Below are 6000 nucleotides of genomic sequence, written 5' to 3'. Positions count from 1 at the left end.
GACCCATTTTTAAGGCCCTGGCGGAGGGAAGGAGGTTGTCACTCAGAATTGTACGGTACATGGCCCCATCCATTCTCCCGTTGATGCGGTGAAGTAGTCCTGTGCCCTTAGCAGAGAAACACCCCCAAAACATAACATTTCCACCTCCATGCTTGACAGTGGGGACGGTGTTCTTTGGGTCATAGGCAGCATTTCTCTTCCTCCAAACACGGCGAGTTGAGTTCATGCCAAAGAGCTCAATTTTTGTCTCATCTGACCACAGCACCTTCTCCCAATCACTCTCGGCATCATCCAGGTGTTCACTGGCAAACTTCAGACGGGCCGTCACATGTGCCTTCCGGAGCAGGGGGACCTTGCGGGCACTGCAGGATTGCAATCCGTTATGTCGTAATGTGTTACCAATGGTTTTCGTGGTGACAGTGGTCCCAGCTGCCTTGAGATCATTGACAAGTTCCCCCCTTGTAGTTGTAGGCTGATTTCTAACCTTCCTCATGATCAAGGATACCCCACGAGGTGAGATTTTGCGTGGAGCCCCAGATCTTTGTCGATTGACAGTCATTTTGTACTTCTTCCATTTTCTTACTATGGCACCAACAGTTGTCTCCTTCTCGCCCAGCGTCTTACTGATGGTTTTGTAGCCCATTCCAGCCTTGTGCAGGTGTATGATCTTGTCCCTGACATCCTTAGACAGCTCCTTGCTCTTGGCCATTTTGTAGAGGTTAGAGTCTGACTGATTCACTGAGTCTGTGGACAGGTGTCTTTCATACAGGTGACCATTGCCGACAGCTGTCTGTCATGCAGGTAACGAGTTGATTTGGAGCATCTACCTGGTCTGTAGGGGCCAGATCTCTTACTGGTTGGTGGGGGATCAAATACTTATTTCCCTCTGCAGAATGCAAATAAATTCATATACTTTCCACAATGTGATTTTCCGGATTTAATTTGTGATGTGCTATCTCTCACTGTTACCAATAACCTACCCTTCAATTATGGGCTGCTCATGTCTTTGTCAGTGGGCAAACTTACAAAATCAGCAAGGGATCAAATACTTATTTCCACCACTGTAAATAAAATGTATATTTGTATGGTTTCTTGTGGATACCTAAGATATATAGCTTCTCAAATGTAGATATAGCATCAAAAAATTGGCTTTCTCACACTTTCCCTGTTAGTATATTAGTCAGGGCCGCTGGGGGGGGGGGGGGGGGGAATTCCCTGGGCCCAGCGCTAGGGTCTCTGTCTGTCTGCCTCTCTCTCTCCTGCTCCTGAAGAAAACTCTAGCGCTGGGCCCCCCCTTGGAGGCTGGGGAGGAGTGGATGCAGCAGGGCTTCAGGCCAGGGCCTCTGGGTTGGCTGGCGTGGGTCCCCCCAGGCCCTGTCAGCAGAAGAAGTCTTCTTCCAGCGCTGATCTTCACTCTGTCACAGTGCCTGCCAAGTGTCTGCTTTTCCCCTCAGGCTATGCAAGCTTGGTTTTGAAACTGAGCATGTGTGTGTGAGTGGAGGAGTGGCCTAGTGGTTAGGGTGGTGGACTTTGGTCCTGGGGAACTGAGGAACTGAGTTTGATTCCCACTTCAGGCACAGGCAGCTAGCTCCTTGTGACTCTGGGCAAGTCACTTAACCCTTCATTGCCTCATGTAAGCTGCATTGAGCCTGCCATGAGTGGGAAAGTGCGGGGTACAAATGTAACAAAAAAAAAAAAGAGAGAAAAAGCAGCTGCAGGGGCAGGGCAGGCAGTTGTGGTGGAGTGAAGAGCAGGCTGGAGGAAGACTTCTTCTGCTGGTGGGGCCTTGGGATCTCTGCCAGCCAAGGTATATGAAATTGTGGCAGGGGGGACGGCAGGAGGGCGGCAGCAGTGGCGGCGATCCCTAGGGGGGGCAGTGGTGACAATCCTGGGGGGGGGGGGGGGATGCGGCGGCAGTGTTGCCCTGGTCCTGGCGGCAGCCCTGTCCCAAACTCAGCTCAGTCTCTCAGTGGCTCTGAAATTAGTTAAGATTTATTATGGGGAGACTGTGCTCCAAAATTCTTCAACTGTTTATTTATTTATTTTATTTATAGATTTTAAATTTACATTCACATAATAAACATAAATGTATGGCAATGAGAGCACTAATGATAATATAAGCGATTTAAGAAACAGAAACTTTCTTATTCAACTTTGTCCACAAATTGTGATCCAGATACTAGGAAAATAGATAAAAAGAAAAAGGTAAAATGTAAAATAAAACTAATCTTAATCAATGGAGCAGAAGGAGCTGCTAATACTCGCAGCCAAGATATAGCCTTCTTTAACTAATGGGTGCAACCAAGGAACGCTCTCTTTCTCCCTCCTTATTGGTAACAAGTTCCTGTAGTTTCTTAGGGTAACTGTTTATTGATTTATTTACAAAAAGTGGCGTGTTTCAAATATTCTTATATCTGCCCTAGGTGACCACTACAACTAATCCAATTTTTTGATTGGCTCAATTTGCATATTCCAGGCTTTCAATATATGCAGATTGATGTCATGCATATTCAGTGTGCCTACCCTAAAATCCCAAACGGTTGTGGGATCATCAGAACAGGTTCAGATCCGTCAAGTTATCTGGTTCCAAGAAGGACATTTTCAAGTCAGTTCTGGATTTCTGACAACCTTATTCTAATGCATTATGAGACCTATAGCATGGATTTCGATAGGGTTAGTTTACTCAGCCACAATAAAATCTGGATTTAATGCAGATTACCGTGGGACTCTCCCACATGGTAAATTCAGATTAAATGTGGCATATTTTAGGGCTTTTTCTTTAGTTTTAATTTGCAGGTTGTGCCCTGTTTCCATTAACGTGTGGTACCTTCTAAGAATTAACATTGGAATACTTACCACTTCCTATTTAGGAGGTACTAAGTGCTTCCACATTAACTCTTTGTTACCTGGTTAGCACGTGCTATCTAAATAATGCGGGAATGCCCACTCTCTGCTCATGACATGGCCCCTCCCAAAAAAATCTAAAAAATTGGCAATGCGCGGGTTAGGGAGTGCAAACAGGCAAAATACCACCAATCATTTTAATACGTTCTGCGGTAACCTGTTAATGTGTGCTAACCATGCGTTAAGAGTTTAACACTCAACATATGCCAATGTGTAGAATTAGGGACTATAAAGCACATGCTGTTTTGGGATGTCAGTTTAACATCCGGACTGGCCAAAAAGTCTCCCTTCTGGAACTGGGTAACTTAGTATCTCCGCAGGTTTTGGAGACTTTGCTGTATTGTTAATTTGACCTAGACAAAATAGTATCCAGCAGAAACTTACATAGCCATCCCAGTAAGTAGCCAATATTTCTGCTGCCCTCCTGTGGCTATTCTGGTGAACTACACTAAGCCTGAGTACATGCTAATGGAAATTTCTAGAGGGAAGGGGGTTGCTCTTTTGCAGTCTTTGGGGCATTTTAACAGCCAACCCTAGCTCCACTGTGTTGAAGTGTTTTCCTGCGAGTAAAACCCTCTTCCCAGACACTCAAGACAGGTTATTTTCCCTGTAGCATGGCACATCTATAATTGGCATGTTTGTGCTTTTCTATAAGGTATTCACGTGCTATAAAGCATATAACTGCAGGGGACAATTCATGGGTGGGTCATGGGTGTGTAGCCAGGCGTCACACGCAACTTACAGAAATACTATCAGTTAGGCGCGCCGCGCGCACTAACTTAATACCAGTCATCAACCTGGCAGCATAAGTGTTTGTGTCTACAGATCGGCTCACCAATGCGATTTTACACTGGTATTCTATAATAGTTAGTCACACCCAGATCTTATTATAGAATTGGGGTGCCTACATTCAGGCACTAGGTTACAGCATTGCCCTCTAAATATTCAAGGCTTTCCCAAGCACACTCCAGGGAGTACAGGCATATGAACACAATTCAGCAAGGGAATGAGCTAAGATGTACAAAAACCCAAAATATGGCTACAAAAGCTCATTTCCAGTTATCTCTCCTCAAAATAACATCTTGCACTGCCATGTGATACACTGACTCTGTGTGGTCTGGAGAATTCTACTGCAGGTCCAGTTTTTCAGCTTCCGTTTCTGAAGCATCCTGGGATTTGAAGACCTCTGTTTTTTAATGGCATTATCCCCCTGACTCTGTAAAGGTTGCCAAAAATTAGGCAAGCAAATTTAGTCTCGTTCCCAATTTGTGGACACAATTTAATTGAATAACAAGCCAATAAGTGCCAATAATTGTCTTTTTAACAAGCAATTATTGGTACTAATTAGATTGAATTGGGTGTTACATGCGTAAAGATTGGTGTGGGATTCACACCTAAACTTTACATGTACCCAAAAAAGGGGGTGCAGAAAGGGGATGGTCATGGCATTTTGGGGTGGAACAGGGGCATGGCTTGGTGTTAGGTGCATAATTACAGAATAACTGTGCTACGCATGTAAATGTAGGCGCAGGCATTTACACTACATTTCCGTTGGTGCAAAGGGTCACGCGCACGTTTATGCACAATCATAACACAGAGACAGGATCCACAGCCCAGATTGGACTCAACTTGTTTGCGCAGTTTGATGATACCCAAGGTGACATTGATGGATATAAAACTGCCTTTGAAAAACATGTGCCGCCTCAGTGAGATTCCCAAGAAAGGCTGGGTATGCTATCAGGGTGGGAAGTTTACTGGTAGGGCACTTGAGGAATTCCGAGGGCTGTCCATGGAGACGTGCCCCCAGTTTGAGGAGGTGCGCAAAGCTTTGTTAAACCATTATGCCATTACCCCTGAGACCTACAGACTAAAGTTCCAGACTTTTTCAAAAGGGGGTGGATGATACTCACAGTGAGTTTGTAATTCAGTTAAGATACCAGTACCAGCGGTGGCTCAATGGAGCCAAGGTTAAAACCCTGGAGGACTACGAAAACCTGATGGTCCTAGAGCAGTTTCTTCAGCGTTGTCGTCCAGAGGTGAGGGAACATGTTCCAAGGTCACCAGCCCTGTACTCCAGAGAAGGCGGCTGAGTTGGCTGACATCTTTATGGCTAACCGTCCCTGGTTGGCAAAGAGAAGCCGCTCTTATACTCAGCAGCTGGGAACTAAGGGCAGCCAGGGCCCTAAGTCAAATATCTCTACAACCTCAGAGACAGTCAGCAAACCCTCCAGTGTTCCCCAAAAATCTAAAGACTTTAGGCATGAATGTCCTTGTTATTAGTGTGGGCGTAAAGGACATTTCAAAGCAGATTGTCCAGATAATCCCAAGCCTGCACTAAAAAGCATTCCAGTTCCTGCACCAAAGTTGGCATCTTATGTGGGTGGCTCCAGGGGGCACACACAGTTGCCACAGCACAGAAAGTTACTGGTCATTCATCAAGCAATAAAGCAGATGGGTTGCCACAACACTACATCACCCTAGTAACTGTGAATCAGACGCAGGTAGCTGGGCTTGTGGACACTGGTTCTAGCATGACTTTACTATGACCAGAGCTAGTGCCAGAAAATGCTATTCTTCCAGGGTGCACTGCAGAGGTAGTGTTAGCCAATGGATCCAGAGAGGCTGTGCCCATTGCTCGAGTATTCCTGGATTGGGGTACCAAGCCTGGATACAGAGATATAGGAATAATGAAAAACATGCCGGTGCTGATGCTACAGTGACCCGTAGTGACCAGTAGTCAGGCCTGGGTGACCGAACAAGCAGAAGCAAAGATCACCTCTCCAGTTCCAGATCCTGAGCCAGTCCAGGTGGGACCAGTTGACCAAGTGATAGGAGGAGGCACTCCAGTGCTTTCAGCAGCACCAGTTCCTGAGGTGACCAGGATTTTTGAGTATGGAACAGCCTGACTTATCTGCCACACCTATTGATCAGACTGTTGACCCTGATTTGTCAGAGTTACCAGCAGAGACCCTTCCAGATATGGATACTGATATAAGACAGAGACATGCTTTTCAGGAAGTACAACACTCTGACCCTGACCTGGAAGCCCTGGGCAGAGGGCTGGTCAGCCAACCAATGAGACTGGTAAAGACTGTA

The sequence above is a fragment of the Microcaecilia unicolor genome, chromosome 11 (genome assembly GCF_901765095.1).
Source record: "Microcaecilia unicolor chromosome 11, aMicUni1.1, whole genome shotgun sequence".
Lineage (NCBI taxonomy): Eukaryota > Metazoa > Chordata > Amphibia > Gymnophiona > Siphonopidae > Microcaecilia > Microcaecilia unicolor.
This window is presented reverse-complemented; position numbering follows the sequence as displayed.